At 42.6% G+C, this 19193-nt stretch overlaps 1 long non-coding RNA gene across 2 annotated transcripts in view; it reads right to left on the bottom strand.

The window, feature by feature from the left end:
* The window catches only part of LOC308199400, a 40950-nt gene extending 22080 nt beyond the window's left edge, over window positions 1-18870 (bottom strand). Inside the window, exon 1 of one of the 2 annotated variants that reach the window (XR_013954609.1) lies at window positions 640-18870. This is a non-coding gene — a long non-coding RNA (uncharacterized lncRNA). The remainder of the gene's footprint in view (window positions 1-639) is intronic. The other variant, XR_013954610.1, reaches the window with a different exon arrangement.
* Window positions 18871-19193: the final 323 nt, after the last annotated feature.

Raw genomic sequence — 19193 nt, 5'->3', positions numbered from 1 at the left:
AACTCATTAGGGGTGTTGAATGAATTAGGCTTTGCTTGACAGGTGAAGAAAGAGAAATGTGGCCTTTTCTCAAACAACACTAAACTAATTCATCTAGGCTGTCATATACAAATATTATCAATAATATTATGCTTCATCATTAAGGCACAGCAGAACCAGAATAAAGATGAACAAAAGAATAATAGCAGCTGGCTATCTACAGCCATGCAGTATAAGCTTTTTCCATTTAGGTTACATGAACATCTAGATTATTTTCTAATTTTCTTTGTTCCTTGTAGAGGAAGGGATCAAAAGACAGATAAAAAAGGCACATAAAGTGACCCCAGTACTTTAACAAATCAGTGTTTTTTTAACATGACCATTCTTGTGGCAGTTTACAAAAGGTCTCAGCTCTGGGCTCTGTGGCATCCTCGTGCTAAAAGAGAGAGAAAAAGAAAAGGGATTTTGTCATTTTTTTTTTCTCCTTTGCTTCCTTGTTTAATTATCTTCCCCTCTCCTGGTTCTTGCTATCTAACCACCACTTCAGGTCTTCTGAATGCATCTAATGCAAATGTTACTGATACCTAATGTCTCAACATGCCTCTCTTAAAAATACCGAAGTTACCAAATCAAAACATATAGGGCCAGATTGCAGTTCACCCTGTAAGCTCATTACAAGCGAGGCAGGGATGAAGGCAGGGAGGGAGGGAGCTTTCTCAGGCGGGTGCCTCCTTCTCTTCCTGTGGAGGGGGAAGGGGAAAGGAGCGGCTGCTCGCGCAGCTCCCAGCACAGCTCCCAGCCTCGCCAGCGTGATAAGGGACAGGGCAGCCGAGACACTGCTGGGCTTTACAGGCTGTTGGTCATAAACAGACCTTACAGCTCTGCCAAACCCACGCTCTGCCAGATCTTTGGTAGTGGGCCAGGTACTGAGGCTTGTTGTGCTCCTTGACCCTGGGCCATGCTGATCGCCAGAGGAGCTACAAGCTCTGCATCGTGCATCCGTGGAGCTGCATGGGCAGGATGGGCTACAAATGCTTAAAAATCCCCATCTGCTCTTGTGACGTGTGTGCTGGCACCCTGCCTAGGCTGTCCCTCCTACCAGTTACTGCTGGTGTCACAGAAGCACACGTGACTGGTAGATGGGGCTGGACCAGGTAGGGAGCAGCACCGTGGTCCTGCCCCATGCTACAGGCTGTGCTAAGACAGGCTGAGCTCAGGCAGCACGCCTCAAGCCTTGCTGGAAAGCTGCATCCAAACATGGCCATATAATGCTGTCCAGGGGCAAGCTCAAACCTGTGCACGCACACCGTACAATGCAGATGCAGTCAGGGTATCTCTGTGTAAATAGCATTTAAATAAAATGAAGCAAAAGATCCTGAGCTTGCACTTTTCTTGCATATCTTCCCTTCATGCAGCAAAGCAAAGAGGGAACAGCTTCTGCACATCACTGTGAATAATGCTCTGTGAAAGCAGCCCTCACTTCCCTGATACTGGAAACAAGAACGAGCCTAACATTGCAATTATTTTCTATTCCCCACCTCTCCCTGCTAATTTTCAGTTACTGGAAAAGACAGGAAAATCAGAGACATGTCTGCCTTCTTGTTCACCCCGCTCTGCTGCAACATGCATGAGAAGGCATTGCTATTGACTTGCAAGGCGATGTGCCTGTTGCAAGCCTGCTCCCTGATGTGCCTGTAAGGGGGAAGGCGGGAGATGCAATTAATTCTGGAAGGAATCCTTCCTGCTGGCAGGCAGCCAGAGATAGCAGAGCCGTAATAGCTTTTGGGCAGCCACGGCACAGAAATTACAGCCATTCACCGAGGACACTCCCGCTAAGCTTCTGCTTTCTCGAAGTAATTGCAAATAATATCACTTGGATTCAGATAGCTGGAAGGGAAACTCAGACACCGGCGAAGCATGAAACAGCCTGGCCCGAGACCTAAAATAGCTCTGCATAAAAATTCACAGCTGCCCGTTGTTAAAAACATAAACAAGACCGTAAACTCCTCTGCTCGCCATCAATGAATTTCCTTTTGTTCCCCTTCCCCCACCGCCAACCACCCCAGTTCCAGACCCCATTGCTCCACATCCTGGTGCCCGGGGACAGGGTCATGCTGTTTTGATGGCCAAGGGTGGCTGCGCTCCCACCAAGCTGCTGCCACTGCCACCCCAGGGTGGGGACTGCGGTGCACTGCTGGTGGCATGGATGGTGGCCCTGCCACAGGCATCGCCTGTGGGTTTGGTTCCCCTTAGCAGTGGCCATTTCAGGCTCAGGGCACCCCTCCCAGGGGGCATCACTTGCTCAGACACGAGGCATGTAACTGCAGAGGGGCAGCGCGGAAAATGCCAGCACCTCCAGGCAGCTGCTGCCTCGTGTCTTCTCACTGGTGTGTGATTTTACAAAACACATGGGATTTGGAAGGAAATAAAGTCCCAAATTTATATGGACCTCCCATCTCCCTTTGCTTGCAAAGCCTCAGTAGAAGGTGATTCAAAACAATCATGTATTTGTTTCAGTGTCCTCAACTAAATGTTGTGGTTAAAGCACATGATAGGAAGGAACCAGGAAGGTGGGAATGCAAAAAAATCTCTCAAGTATTAAGGTTAACAATGCCGATTCATTGATGAACTAGATTGTAATCCTTTCCTCACATCAAGTAATGGCTCACTCCATGAATTAGACACCAGGTTAGCCATGTCAGAATCTGATCCATGATCTGCAATATAAAAGCAAAGGTCGCATAATGACAGAAGGGCCTTGCTGAGAGCAAGAGGCTGCTCCAAATGAGGAAGGCTGGCAGAGGTATCTATACCGGACTTCTGCCTTATGCAATTCACATTACATTAGCCCTAATGGCAAGACCACAACTAGAAATTCTGCTGCCTTTGCTGCTGCACAGGCACTCAGTAACCTTGCCTCAGAGTACTTGTGATCCAAACTGATAAGAGAAGTCAGGTAAGAAGGCGGGAGGTAAGGCTGTCCTCTGTAGGAGGAATCTGCAAAACAGTCAAGATCTCCTCAGTCTTGTGACCGAGTCCTGCAACAACTTCCTTATCAGATTTTTTTTTCTCTAGAAATATGTCACCACAACTAGTAACACCTTGCACTGCTCTAGCCTCCTTTATGCAAAGATCACAAGACAGCTCCCAAAGGAAGGGATTCACCTCACTGAACATGGCTGTCTGCAATGCAGACATCTAAGCCTGAGCTGGGCATGATTCACAGCCAGCAGGAAACCAGTAAATGCCATCGGTGGGGCACTGGCTACCAGCTATACAGCAGGACACACCTCATCCCCCACCGCCCTTGAGTGAGTTACTCTAAATGGCTTCTGAGGCATGGGAAGGAGAGCCTGGTGGTATCACCTCTGCCAAATGTCCCCTGCAGCCACCGGCAGCCCTGCGCACAGTGGCAGTGCTGCAGTCCTCCTGGGCTGGGAAGGATGCAAAATAAGGGGCCTCCCAGGTAAAAGCTCCACTTCAGGGCTAAATGGCAGCACTGGGACTGCCCTGGAGCAGAAAGCAGGGGAGAGGCTGACTTAAGAATGACAGATTTGGTCAGACTCCCTCTCTGGCCACTCAGGGTACCACTGTGTTGCACGTTCACTCCCCTCCTTGCATCCTCTAAATTTTGGAAGCCAGCAGGCACTGCTTTGCTTCCCTGCCTCTGCCTCTGCTCCTGGGGTGCACTAATGGTACAAAGGTAAAGAAAAAAAAAAGGAGCTAAACAAGCCTATTTGGTATAAGTAAGAAGTCACAGAGAGTGTATGTTTCCCAGATTAGAGTGGGTAACCTCTTAATGAATTTTCATTTGTACTGTTGTGGTGCAAATTCCTTATCTAGCAGGCTGTCTGGCGGTCTGCCTCCCAGCCCACAGGAGTGCTGGCCTCCTCTCCCTCAGGCTTTGAGTAACCCCCTTTGCAGAAGTTACCACAGAAAGCAAAGTTTTCCTTTTCATGCTTAACCCTTCAGTGGCAGACCACATGCATGAGATACAACGTGTGCAAGCACACAGTGCATGTACATACACAAACTATACATATAGCATTGCATACGTGTGCTGTACATAGAAAGCCAAAACCCACGCTTATGTAGTGGCATGAAAAATAAACAGCTCATGACACAGATAATATATGCTGCATATGTTTCTCTGCCTCAGTTTCTTCCCTATATTCAGACATCACTTATTCAGGGCAATGTGACTTACAATGGGCTCAGATTTACCTTTACAATTTTATTTATTTATTTATTTTTAAATAATTATCTGAATTCAGGAACCCTGCTGCAACTCCCTCTAAAGGCAAGCTTGTCTCTCCCGTCCTCCTGGCCAAAGCTTCCCAGTTGTTTCTGCGATCCTTCCTTTTGATTATCCACTAACGCCTGGCTTTGTGCTGCTTCTAGTAACTTTCCACTCTTTTAAGCCACAATCCTCACACGCCAACCTGGAAAAACTGGTTTGTGTAAGCTTTGGGTAACCCTTTGTGCCAAGCCTATTTCCACCTCAATGGCTGAACCTGGAGGTGTAACGGCCAAACATTGTTCCCAGCAGAGGAGTTAAAGAACATTTCAGGAGGAGAGAAGAGAGGAGAATTCAGGCTTGCAAATACATTTGGCTGAAAACTTCCTATAAAGTTTATGCTAAGATTCATATTGTACAATTACAGGGGAGTTATTAGCGAGAAGTGTGCCAGGTGTGTTAATGTGTCATTGCCAGTCAGAAAGCTTGTATTTGGCTTGGGAGTGAACTGATCCTAAAACAGGTGGTGCCTGGTGGCCAATCACACACCTGAGCGGTGAATCACTGTTAGCAGTGTTGTCAGAGATAAGTCATGCACCAGCAGAATAAAGGCTGGAATAAGTCTGCATAAACTATTTGTGGACTGGTTCCAGCGGACAGCAAGCCTAGCTGTGGTTTTACACTCCTGAGCCACTTGCCTTCACTGCCTTGAAATGCAAAGTCAACATTAGAAATCAAACAGAAAAGTTACTGTATTTACAGGAGATATAATTGCCTCGGTCAAATAGAGAGCATTCGTTTAGCAGTTTGCATCACTGTACAAGCAAGCCAGGCTCCCCATGTGCTTGGTTACAGCATAGCAGCCCGACACAGAGCAGTCGCTGTAGGAAGCTGAGTGTTCGCAAGGAAACACAGCGAGAGGCTCACAGGATGTTGGTAATGGGATGTCTGTGTGGGATGCAAGTAACCTACAAAAGACTACAAACACTCTCAAATCAAGGCAGGAAGCATCTGTGGGGGTCACTGAGGAGCCACAGAGAGCTAAATCCATTTGACATTCTCCAACTCACAGCATTTTTAAATGAAATATTGGACGAGCTTCTCACAGAAATGATTTCTACCTCTTTCATTTTATTCTTATGTTATCGGTACTATAACTGGTCAAATGAGATTCTGTGTCAAGCAAACTGTCTTCTAGATTAAGGAAAACAGACAAACAGTTTGACCTGAAACACGAGGGAGATCTAGTTGTATACCCTAGTGAAGTTTGAGTGCTTTCAGTCTCATGGGAGGCAGATGGTCTGGGATGGAGAAACCGGACTTCAGATACATAGAGGAAATGTGTTCTGGAGGAAGTCTAATAGCTACATAAGTAAACCTCTGTGAAGTTCCCTGAAATGTTTTAAATAGGACACACCATCATTGAAACCTTTTGTTCTTTTAGCCACTCATTTTCTTACCTTTAGACTCTTAACCATTTTTATTGAGAGATTTTCAAAAGGTGATGCTTTTATAGGCTTGTTTTTCCTCTCTATTCTGTCCCCTTTTAATCAAGCTCTGAAAACAGTCATGGCAAAGCAACAGCACAGCAGACAGCCCACTCCTTATTCTTTCTGAGCTTTCCCATCAATGACCAGGCTCCAGCCATCAGTATTTTACTCTTGCATTTTTAATTCAAGTATTCCTTGGCATTTATATTTCTTGATAGTGATGTTGACTATATCAAGTAGCACCATCATTGCTGAGGGATAAGCTGTCCATCCTTTCAGTACAACTAATGCCAGGAGCCAAGCAGTCTTTGTCTAGGGAAATGGGAGAAATGACCTTAAAAAGACAAAGGGAGCTCAGGATCTCCTCTCAGTTATGAGTGAAAACCATTCTCTAGGAATGGACAAAGACTGCAACAAACAACAAATCTCTAGTCACCTTTAAAAGAAATTTGGAGAAGGCACCAGAAAATGTGTTGCCTAGACCAAAGACAAGATGAGCAAGTAGTTGTTTTTTTTAATTTCTCATTTCCCTGATTCTCAACCACATGATAACATCTTCCTTGCTATAAATGGTATAAACTTCTGCTTTGAATATTGCTTCCCAAGGTCTAAAGACTATATGTTTGTCGCTATTGATCTTAAGTTAACCCTGCACTGAGAACGTGTCCTAGATTCCTTTAAGATCTTCCATTTTTTGATTCCCTAGTAAGAATTATATCAGAAATGGATTTTTCTCCTTGGGTGTAGTGCAAACTTCATTATATAATGAAGACATTGTTAAACCAGCAAGGTTGCGCATATGGTAAAAACAAATGAAGAGGTCAGTGAATTATCTTGGATCCTAACAGAAGGCCTCTTAAGAGAAGAAAAGCTCTCAAGTAAGCCAGAGAAAGCATAAGCTTTCCCTCTAAAAGAAAGGGCTTCTTTAAACAAGACTGTTAGAAATCAACAGCAATGGCACAGGAACAACAAAAGCATCTATCTATAACAGATATTCTTCTATACCTGGGAGGGCCACCTGACTTGGTGAAACCTTCACCCAAACTACAGCATCTTTTTATCAAGTCTTGCAGAACAAAAAAACACAAATCAGGGAGCCTAAACTGATTTTGCTTTGAGTATATAGCAAAAGTGACTGTATCTATGACTTGGCTTGTTTCCATAGGATTGAGAGTTTTATGCCTCAGCTAAGTAAGAGGGAGGAAGGCAATCAACTACATTCATTATTTGGACAGGATGCTTGGTCCTGTCACAGGCACAGAGAACTGACAATGAGTTCAGGGCATAGCAGAAGAGCAACAACTGAGATTGGGCTAAAACTCAGCATGACCAGAATTGGTTTGGAAACAAAATACTCAGAACCTGGAAAATAGAGTGAAATCAGCTAAATAAAACTGTTGCTGCATAGTATGCTTTTCCTGGAAGCTAATAATTCTGGTTTTGTTGTTGTTTGGATCCACAGGTTGCTGTTTTGACCATAGGTCATACTGTGGAGTCAGTAAATGCAGTTTCAGCATCTGACCTATGTTAGGTACTAAGCAAAGGTGGCAGCACAAAGGGAGGGTCCCACTGTGAAAAGTATCTTGCAGTACAGCACTCAGGACACTTTAGGATCAAGATGAAAGGTAAAGCCTTAACTTCAAATCTCTAGATTCCCATTCACATAAAAGATGTCTTGCAGAGATGTCTTCACTTTTTCAGTGCTACATTCATTATATCTGTTATCATCCTTGTAAGTACAGGTTCTCATCGTGAGCCTTTACAAATATACTTGATTATCAAGACACAATTGTTACCCTATTTAAAATACCTCTTTAAGCAGGAGACTAGGAATAATTCACAAATCAGTATTGCTTGGACTATTTGAAAATTCAGTCTTGCAAAGCCTGGCTCTTGGATCCGAAATAACATCTAGTAGATGTTCAGCTCAGCTGTCAAATATAATCAGAATTGCTAAGGGTTATATAGAGATCAGAATAAAGTATCCATTCATTTCTTTTCACTGACTGCAGCACAAGCCAGGCAACCCCAGACAGCGGACAGGCCAGATACACTTTGGGAACTGGGGCCCTTGGTCCTCCATCATAGCATTTTTGACTTGTGCCAGGGGAACATAACCCTTTCATTCACAACCTGTTCAGTGCTACTGCATTTGGAAGAACATTTACAAACAACAGGATATATGTGGAGTGTTAGAAAATACTAGCTTGAACTAGAAAACATATAATAGCCACATCCTTTCTATGCATGGCATCTAACCCGAAACGGAACAGCCCTTTCAGAAATGATTGTTTTCCTTTATAGTGTCCTATAGTAGGACATATATTATATATTATATTATACTATACATATTATATAGTGTTCCTATATAAGTGTCTTGAGCCTCTCAAAATGCTACAGGCAGATTGAAATTCCAGAAATCACATGCGATATCTGTTGTCTCAGTTCTCTACGTTATTCATAGATATTCTTAAACATCTTTAAAATGAATATATTGAACCTAATATTTGTAATACAGGACTCTAACTTAAAATCAGAGACTTGCTATTCACGTGGTAGCATTTTGCAGCGAGCTCTTTATTCAGTGCTTCATTCATTATGTTGCATGCGGTAGTCATTACAGACAATTGTCTGCTAGCACTACCCACACCTCAGCTGTTTGTACAATATGAGTCACTCACTGCAAGCTACAGTTCCAAGCAGAATTTCTTCATCCTGCAGTAACCACATACTTTGTTCCAGATTACCTCCTTTCCTTTTGAGTAGGCAGAATTAGTAAAGTACAATTAGCGATAATGCCAGTTGTCCCCAGGCTGGTACTTTTGCTCAAAGCCCTTAATCTTTCCTGTGCCTCATGTATTACATCAATAAAGCTGCTGGAGTACTGCTTGTAGCATGTAATAGGCACAGATCCCAGAAGAAAGATGCATCTCTCCTGCTGAAAGGAAGAACACTGGCCCACCATTATTTGATTCAATGCATAAAAATATTTCCAGGCAAATATCATGCAGTCTAGTCTAATTCCATTTCTCTTTTGTGAAAATAACTTCCTACTTTATATTTTCTAACAGATTATGCTGTACCTTTCTTTTTCTCTCCTAATGATGGAGGACAATACTGGAGGAAAACTGGACAATGTCTTCTCCTTTTCCTAAAACTATTTGCAAATACTCATTCTAAAAATGTGAGCATTGGAGACAGCAGACTATCAGTCTGTTCATCCTCTGTGTCTGCTCTTTTCTTTCCTACCTTTCTTCCTGTTCTGGTTTCTGACTGAATGCTCGCTCTCTCATTTTCCATTTACCCCAAATATAAACAAAATGGATGTGTCTTTTCATTGAGCAAATCATTCCTAACACCTCAAATAAATGGGAGGGTGCCTTTTCCTACTTTCCTCACGTGTAGAGCAGAGTAAAATATCTTTGCATTCATTTTATGAAGCTACATTTTGTTTTTTTTTGACACCTTGACTTGAATGGACTCAAACAGCATAGAGATGTATATGGAGTTAATACACATTGTGTCTCTTATTCCAGCATCTGCCCTTACACGTATGCTTTTGGATAGCACTCTTTTAACCAAGTGGGGAAATTACAGAAAATTAGTAATGGATTTATATGACAAGCCAGGTAAAAACAGCTCACAGTGCTCAGTTGATCTAAGTGTTTCCTTGGGCTTTTTTGTTTGTTTGTTTGTTTTTTCTTTATTTGTTTTCCTTTTTTTTATTTTTTTTTTTAATTTTTTTTTCCCCTACAGAAATGCTTTTTGAAAGACACAATCACTCATGTGAAAAACTGAAACTGAAGAACAGCAATTGCTCCCAGGTGGCAAAACACATCTGCACCTCTGGGATGGATGGGACTGGCCCATGAATGAAGCTGCACTTACCAACAGATAAGGCTGAAACCCAATCTGGAGATTTGCTCAAAACAAGGCAAACTGAAGTACAGTTCTCTTAATTTCTAGCAAAGTGACATTGTGATGGAAAAGACAGTGCTTTATCTGTTGTTGACTTGAAAAGCATGTTGGCTGCAGAATTGCCACAGCTTCATCGGTTCATTCACTTTTTTTTTTTCTTGTAAAATTACCCATGTTTTTTGATGAAAAACAAGCATGTTCAGCAGGGACAGGTGGCTTTTACTAGTGTACTTTGTCTTTCAAGGGTGCATACTGTTTTCTTCTTTAATCCTCTAGGGGAGGGTGGTGTTACCTCACAGTTGGAAGTAGATTTGTAGAAACAGAATGAAAGAGGCTTTCTCTTCAAAAGTCACATTTGAAAGGAGAGTTATAGTGTTCAGCATACAGGAAAACCAAGTGCTCAACCGCCACTGAAAGATCTCCCGCTGTTGCTGCTGCCACCTACATGGCACCAGCGTGGCAGAGCCACCATCCTCCCTGTAGAGCTTGCCAAGCCCTGCTTCTCACCACCAACGTCCCGTCCTGGGGGCCTCAAACACAAAGACCCCTATGCCAGGGGACAGGCCCCACTGCCACCAGATCTACCTGCTCTGCATAGTTGATGAGTATCAGTAAATAGGGATGAGCATCCAGGGAAATAGCTTGCCCCCAAATGAGGACAAGGTCATCCATCTGCAGCCCAGCCTTCAATTACACCAAGGTTTGATCTTCTCAGTAGTTGAAGTGTTTTCTGTCATGTAATGAAACCAAACACAAATTAGTTCTTTTGTTCAGAGCTCCTGAGAGGGCACCACTGGCCCCCTCACATCAGGTTCATCATGTTAATCATTATCATAAGCTCTGCCTTTGGTTCCTTTTGTCTGCCTTACCTTGCAGTTATATTACAGCACCCTGGCACTGCTGGGTTTTGACAGCGGGGTAGCCAGGGACAACCACTGCATGGAAAAACCAGTCTTTTTTTTTTTTAGTTATTATTATTTTGGAAAGGAGGAGAAAACACAATGTAAGTGGGATAGATTTTTAATCTGGAGGGATGCTGACACAAAAATTGCCAATGTGACTGCCGAATCAGGGATTGATGATAGGGACTCTAGGAAGTTCTGTGGGCTTAAATTGTGCACTCTGCAGGCAGACGTGTGCCAGCTGCTCATGTTGAGTGATCTGGGTGGTCCCCCCAAGGTTGCCTCTGTGAGAAGGGAGACTTGATGGGCAAGTCAGACATCCTTCAATGCAACTGCATCTATTTACAAAGAAGATGCTTCCAAAATTCTTTCAGTCTGCCCCCAGCCAAACAAGTGCTTTCAATTTTACCTTCCCAAACTTATACAATCATTACTGGTCCAGTGCTGATTTTTTTCTTTTTCTTCTCAAATGTTTACTCTGCCTGTGGACAGGGATAAAACAAATCCTCACTTCTTCCCACCTTTCTGCCTGCCAGAATCAGTGACACCACTTTACCCACGATACACATTCAAGAGTAACATCAAAAGTACTCTGAAGTGCAGGCAGCATTTTAGCTGTGCTTTGGCTAGGGACCAAGCTGGGCAAAGAGGGCAGGATTGCTCTGTCTAACTGCAGAGGTTTACAGAGCAGGCACTGGTATCTGCCTCAGTATAGAATCACAGATTCATAGAATCATTTAGGTTGGAAAAGTCCTCCAAGATCATCAAATCCAGCCAACAACCTGACCTGCTGAGTCCCATCAGTAAACGATCTCCCTTAGTGCCATGTCCACACACCTCTTAAATACCTCCAGGGATGAGGACTCTATGGCTGCCCTGGGCAGCTCCTTCCAATGCTTGACCACCCTCTCAATGAAGAAATTATTATGTCCAATCTAAACCTCCCCTGGTGCAACTTGAGATCACAGCTTCAACTCCTCTTTACAGAAAACGGAGAGGAACACATGCTTCTAGGAAAGGATTCGTCTGACCTACTCTTATACTGACTATAGGTGAGATTAATCACACCCTTGAGATGCACTTCTCTCCCTGGTTACCTAAGGTCGTATGAAATGTACCTCTGCCAAGGAACCAGGCCTCAGAGACAGCAGACCTCAGATATCTCTGACCTACTCTAATGATGCTTCTTGCATTTTGTTTATGCTCCCAAAATTTGCTGTGTCTATTCAGCTTGATCTAAATAGTGCTAAGTCTCTGGTGCTTCCATAGTACTATTTTGTGTTCCCCTGCACAGAAGGCTGCGTTTATTAATTGGGTGAAATGTCCAATCCTTACCTGCCCAGACAGCTTTGTTTTGATGTCCAGAGAGCACATGAATATTCCTGGGAGCCATGAACAAAAGGTGATGTGAAAGTGCAAAGTCAGCAAGGCGATTACTAATGGGTCCTGTAACACAGCACAGCAGGTAGCAAGGGAGAGATGTCCTCTGTGCAAATAACTAATTACTGTCACTGTAAATAATCCCTTGGGGGAAGGCCCTGTGCACTTAAGGACTTCTCCATTTCTGCCATTTACATTGGCTGGCTCAGGGAGATATATTGCCATTCCTTACATGCCTTACATGCTGTGAGTATCCCTAGGCCACTGCAGGTGTAATGACACCCTACTCCTACACAGTCTTTTTGATGATACCCCAACCACAGAGCAGGATCCTTGTCTCAAGAGTGGAGAAGATGAAGACAAATGGCACTTCATACACAGCCCTTGCAAGGCAAGGAGTGTGTGGAGGTGATACCAGAGGGAAAAGCAAGGACTCAGGAGCAACAGTGGCTGCAGGAGGAGGCCTCTCTTTGCCAGTTAATGCACTCAGAGGAATCAAAATGAAGAAACACTCAGGAAGAAGAAAGTGATAGCAAAGGCTAGGATGGATGATGTGAAAGTGGAAAAGCTTTGACCATTGAGAGAAACACACATTCCTATAAACTCCAGATCATGAAGCTGGAAAACTTCCACTCTGGGCATCATCTGATAGGATTACTACACTGTGTAAGGCATTGCCAAACCCAGTATGACCCATATCCAGCACTCCTTCTTTCAGGGAGCTTTTCTTTTTCACTGAAACATCAAGAGACCCTGCAGGTTAAACCAGTAATGCACCACCATGTGCACTTCACATGGGAATATGTCAACTCCTGTCCCAAAAGATTTGCACCAATACCACAAGGGAAGGTAGTGTAGAGAGCAGAAGACACTGATTCATCCACTCTCATCAGCAATTTTACCATGCTGTGCCCCAGCTTCAGCCCATTCAGCCCCTCTCCTGTCCCCTCTGCAAGCTGGTCCTTTACAAGAGATCCTCCCCAGGTCTCAAGGGACAGGAGTGCTGCAAGAGCCATGCAGCCTGTTATGAAAGAGTGGCCACAGCATATAACAAGAACACACACTTCAGGCACCCCTGCAAGGATTTCTCTTCATAAAGCAAGACGTTTACGCCATCTTGCAATAAGCTGAATTGGAAATTATCAGATATTTCCTAACAGCTTTTTCACAGCATGCAGCTTGTTAGGTTTTGACACTTTTGATCTTGCTTGATTACTTGTTTCCATTCTACCAGCAATTTTATTCTAACTGTTCTGGTTTTGAAGTATTTCTCTCTGACAAAACTTCTCCCTTGATTTTGCTACAAATCTTTCCATTCATTTCCATTCATTTAATCTCTAACTGAGTTCAGTGCAAGATATTTTTATCTGCTGGTGTTTATAAGAGTCAAAGGAGTCAACGTGTTGGGCTGTTTTTTATCCTGAAATATGCCAATTCAATACAACTAAATTTTATTTTGTGTTTTAATGGAAATTTGAATGTTTTGAGGAGCTCTTCAGGAATAGAAGATGTAATCACTGGCCATTGAGAATAAACGTTGCTTGTAAATAACGTCATCCTAGGCAGTTTTCTTCTCTCAAGAATTAAAGAGAAAGCAAGATGAAGTACCATCTCCATAAATACTGCTTTGTTTCAGCTTATTTAAAATTCCTTGTGTAAGTTTCAGCATCCATATTTCTTCACCTCTATGAAGATTACAACAAAGCAGCTGTTAGCAGAGCTTGCCACATGTTTCCTGATGGAGGAAAATGCTTTCTATGATATGGCTCAGCTTTTCATCACTCAATTTTTATTTAGTTAGTTAGTTAGCTAGTTTCAGAATATATTTGCATGATCACTGGGAAAGGAGAGAGAAAAATTCTGTGTCTTGATAAACTCATTTGCACTCAGAAATGCTGTCACGGAAAGTGTTACAGAGCAACAGACACAGTGGAAGTCAAGGTCATACTCTCAGTTTTACCCTACATACCCACTGTTTTGTTAATCAACAAGTAAGGAGACTAGGTAGAGTGGACTTGGTATCTGTCAAGCAAGTCATATTTAGGTGGAGAAGATAAGAAAAGGAAATATCATTCAAAATTTATTTTATTCTATTTTCCTGCCTCCTACTTGCTGATTCACCAGAGATGGTTGGGAGAGTATTCCAATGTCATCATTGTCTTTGCAATATGAAAAAATTGTTATCAAGGAACTCAGACATGGGAAGACAATAAGTAAATCCCTAATCTGTGCAGTATATGTATGTACTTGGCCCATGTTGAAATTATACACAGTACGGTCTCTAGCCGAGTTAGATACAGACACTAGATGTGCAGTTAAAAACAGATGCTAGCACTGAAATAATAAAAAACATGTTGAATAAAAATCTTGCCAATCAGTTTGTAAGAAATGTGGCCTCCAGAAAATTCAAGGTTATACAGCATGACATGGATCTTGTAAGGCTGTCTACCCCCATGTGAGGGGATGCACACCCCACTGCCTCTGCGCGGGGGAATGGAGAAGGTGTAGACAGTGCGGCCACCCCACAGTGCTCGGGTGGGCTCCTCAGCCCACCCAGACACACCGGAGCACTACTGCAATGTGGAAGCTCTCAGAACTTGGAAGGCACACAGTGCAACTTGAAGGGAAAAGAAGTCAGACTAAATAGCTACATCTATTCCTGACCTGAGTGCACAAATCTTTCATGGTCCCCCTGCTTGAGCTTGCCTAAAATAAAGCATTAAACTTTCCTCGCGGGACTTGCCGCTAAGCCTTTAGGCCATCTGATACTATTGCTTTAATGGCAGAGTCATGGTATATCTTTTTATTAGTAAATGAATTGTTGCAGGAAAAATTGTTAAATGCCAGGTTTGAAATGCCGCTATCATCAGAAATTCCTGAACTGACCATTGGTGTGGGATAAATAATAAAGCAGCAGAAAACTGGTGGTAAAGAGACTGTGGAAGTCTTTCAAGTGTCTAGTGATTTCTGGTGCTTCAATTTTAAAAAGTCATGATTTTAAGAATACGGAAGTCCCCAAAGTCCACATTTTATGTAACTTGGAAGACTCTAGATTAAACAGAGTAAAACTGAAGAACTGAGAGATCACTACCCCTTTTCAAAAAACCAGTCAATATTCCTGCAGGTGTACATTTGTTCTCACCCTATACAGCTTTAGTAACCTGGGTAACTCATGCACAGCACTGTTCTGTGCTGGAGAGATGCAGTTATTTTCTACCCTGAACTAAAAGAATGAAGTACCTAATATACCACTGAGGACATATGTTATATTCATTTTAGTGTGCAGAGAAGTGAGGTTGCCAAGTATGTCAGTGATGAAACTGGGAGCATTCATCCTCAGTCCATGCTAACTTTCTGGTAACTGCTTCCCAGTTCAAACAGCAGCACCCAATTTACATCTCTTTTTGAAGAGGTATGGCATGCTCCTACATCTTCCACCACTGTCACAGCAGCACATAAATTTCAGTTGCTCTACTGCAAGTATCTACTGTTGCTGGAGGGGACCTTCTGGATGGATATCCACCATCTAACTCATGTTACAAACAAGCACATTGAGGCTCTTCAGTGACTAGCCTGATTAAGTAAAAGAGGGTTTTGTAAATGACTGTATCTTCAGGTGTGGATCTTTCAGTGTTCCCTTTTCAGCTTAGCTGGTTGCTGTAGCTTTTTACATACCCCACTGAGAGAGTGCTGGAGGTGCAGGGGTCACTGAGCTGAAAGCCTAGCAGGTACCACCTCCCATCTGCACTTTCTGGACAGCCTGTGGAAGTTTGCTCGGGTTGTGCTAGTCTGCATAAAGCCCACGTATTCCAGGGATCATACATTGACCTTATAAGAGACTAGGTTTTTAAATTTGTTACTTACATGCAGGGCAGTCTCTTCATGATGGCAGTACTACAGAATATTTCCTACCCTTCTAATTATCACCTTAGGTGCAATTTGTCGGAAACTTTGGTTACAGTAGTTTATATCAGAGGTAAGGCAGACATATACTCATACCTACCCTTCATACGATAATAGGGAACAAAATGTATTCTGCACTTGACAGCTGTAGAGATGGAGAGGGTTCAAAGCTGTTGCTTGACCACTTGGGGATGAATATCAGAGCAGATCTCCAAGGAAATTAAGCTACCTGCATTGTGTCTGTGGAGCCTTTTTGTCATTATTATCCTGCACCAAGAGTATTTGGTGAAAGGGAAGAAGGAAATAACTGTTCGCATCCCTCTGACGTTGAAGGCAATGGGAAAACTTGATAAGGACAGGAAGACACAAGAAACAGAAGCAGATCCACACAGCTAAGATTTTCCAGTTGAACTTTTCTGAGGAGCATGTCATCTGAGCAGTTTGGTGAATAGTTCAAGAGATGGAAATGGCTTTCCTTAGTCGTACTAAAGTTTTGGCAAAAAAAAGATATTTCACTCACTTTTCCTAGAAAGGAAAGAACCAGCTCAAAATAAAGTACAAATGAAAGAAGCATCCAAAAGGAAAGTCCATGCATGTGAATGTGTTTACTGCTACCCTATAAAATGATTATGGTATAGAAAAAGAAAATATATTTTTTTTTCATAGCTTTGTGTGTGTGTGTAGCAAATAGCTTATGTGAAGCTGTATTCTTGTGGCTTTGGGAAGCTGTTGGAGCTTCAGGAGGTGTTCTGGGCAAGCGAGGGATGCTGTACTAGCATTGCCTGGATTTAGAGCAGGGACCTTACCTTCACTGCAGGTTTCTCTCACACTTAATCTTTCCACAGACTTTCTGCAGTTGTTCACCGACCTGTATACCAGTGTCAGAGCTACAGAAAGAAAGCTCAAGCATTTTAGTTTCAAATGAAGTTTAGGCAATGAAACTCTTTTATTTGTTGTTATCATAAGATGAATACAGTGAGTTTTGCAGCAAAGAGGGCCCATTCCACTTTGGACATTGGGGCTCTCTAATCATTTCCACATCTGTATGCTCACCTGCCTTCCCTTCCCATGTTTGACTCCTGCTCAAACATGCTGTGTTCTTATAGCCTTAAATGGAATACTCTATGTCTGTGTCCACAGCCCATCCTGCCAGCTTTTCCAGGCTTGGCAGAACAGAGAAGAAAATCCATCTGTGGGCCAGATTTTCCCCATTTTGAAATTCTCCAGTTATTGCACTGTTAATAGCTATGACAATTATTTAATATTATCCAGAAACCAATAGTGATGCTTTTATTTAATACTTACACTCTATTGTCCAATTAGCCTACTCTTTAAGAATTTCCTTACTAACCAGATTACAAAAATGGTTACTTAATTTTTCCAGCTGACAGTTAGCATGTTGACATTCTCCTTGCTTAGTAACAAAAGTCACATGAGATTATCTGAAGCAGGAAGCAAACACATTGCTATGGAGAGCGAGAACGTGGCATTGTTAGCAGCCCAGTAACAGAGCCGTGTCCCTATTGACTGCTCCCCTCTGATGTTTTTTGCAACAACAGCCATCTCAAATTTCTCCATCTCTTTTCAGATCTGAACTGAAAACCTCTTTGCTCCACAGCTAGCCATTTTAATCTTTTTGTCCTTTCTTGGCATACATTCATTATCTCAAAAATAGTAATTAAATCAGGAAAGCTTTTGGAGATATAATTTTAAAGCACAATTCTAAATAAAGCTATACAGCCTGTGGTCTCAAGCTAAATTAGGAAACTGTGTAGAAGTGGCAGTCAAACAGGAGAGTATTTGAATTGCTCTTATCTCAGACCTAAAACAAGGACATCGTTAGGGACAGTTGTTTCTGGGAAGTCAGTGCTTGTCCTCTTTTTAACTAAGAATACATTACAATACCAAATTTGAATATGCTGAGAGCATGATCTGACAGTAAGAAGGGCACCAACGATTCTCAGTGGCTTGAATGGAAATAGCAGGTGTCTGGTACTTTTCTGGCCCTAAGACAGTAATCAGTCACAGATAATTGATTACTTTCAGATCCAGAAAGTGATTTGCAAAGGATTACATTTTCACTGTACTGTACTAGCTGAACATTAGCTGCACAGGAGGAAACAGATTTCTGAAGCATCAACCACACAACCAGTCATTTTTGATCATTCGAGCCATCCCCACACCCCATACAGTCGTATGTTCAAACTTCTGGGCAAATACTAATTAAGCCTTCTAATTGCAACACAGCTGCTTCCATTGAATCTATTAAACTCTATTCATCCCTTATTATTAAACAAAATGTAGGGCAGGAAAATAGAAAGAGATTTTCCTATGCATCTGTCTCTTTCAGGACAAATTCCTTTCCTGAACAAGTACAGCCATGCCTATAATCATATATAATATAGAGTATCATAAGACTACTCACATTCATTTTGAAGACCTATCTAGCAGTGAATTATCTCCTGCTTTGTCAAAACGAGCATGACTGCGCATTAAGCTCAGCATGATTCACAGGCAGAGCAATATGGAAAACTGCCCTTGTGGAGGCTTATCTAGCTTCACAGAAGTGTCTGGAAAGAACCTCAGCAACTTTAGCAATTGTTTAAGAGCTGGACTCTGCTACCAACAAGATAAGCACTAATGCAACATAACAAAATGCAACTAATGACCAAGTCTGGCAAGCAAACCGGAGTCCTGCCACAGCCACACCAACACAGAGCAGCTCCAGCCCGTTTCCTGCCAACCAAGAACAGAGAGAGGTGCTTGCTTGATCCACTTCAGGGACCATTTCACTGTTTAACCCAGCTCAAAATCATCCCAGCAGAAAAGATGACAACCCCTACAATCAGATCCTAAAAACAAAACAAATTAAAACAAAACAAAAAACTCTCAGAACCTGTGAGAAATCATTTACAAACACTGATCTGATGCTATCTCTGTCCCTTCTCATTTATTTATCTATAGAAATGTATACATGGTCATTCACAGGAATATCTAGAATATCCATGGAAAGGTACCTGTGATAGCAAAGGGCTGTCAAATACACTTGAGAAACAGCTCGGAAATGGCTCATTATGGAACTGATGGACACTTTGTGAGAAAAGCTATTTTGTCTTTCTCAAAGTTGTTCTTGCATTTGGGTCAAATTCAGGGAATAATTTGTGCTGAAATCAAATGCCAAGGCACGTTCCTGGGAAGCCTGGGCTTAACCCTAGGCCAGTCCGTGAAACAGAAGGCAGCAGCCGCCTGCCACCCTGGAAGAAGCGCTCCCTGCCAGGCAGGGCAGCTGGGTTAATCCCTTCCATGCCTCGTTCACTGATTAGGTTTGAAGATGAATTGAAGCAGATGCTACACCCCTGTGTATCCTCTCTGGAGGGTCCATCA

This window comes from Anser brachyrhynchus (genome assembly GCF_964034855.1).
Source record: "Anser brachyrhynchus genome assembly, chromosome: 1".
Classification (NCBI taxonomy): Eukaryota; Metazoa; Chordata; class Aves; order Anseriformes; family Anatidae; genus Anser; species Anser brachyrhynchus.
This window is presented reverse-complemented; position numbering and strand designations above follow the sequence as displayed.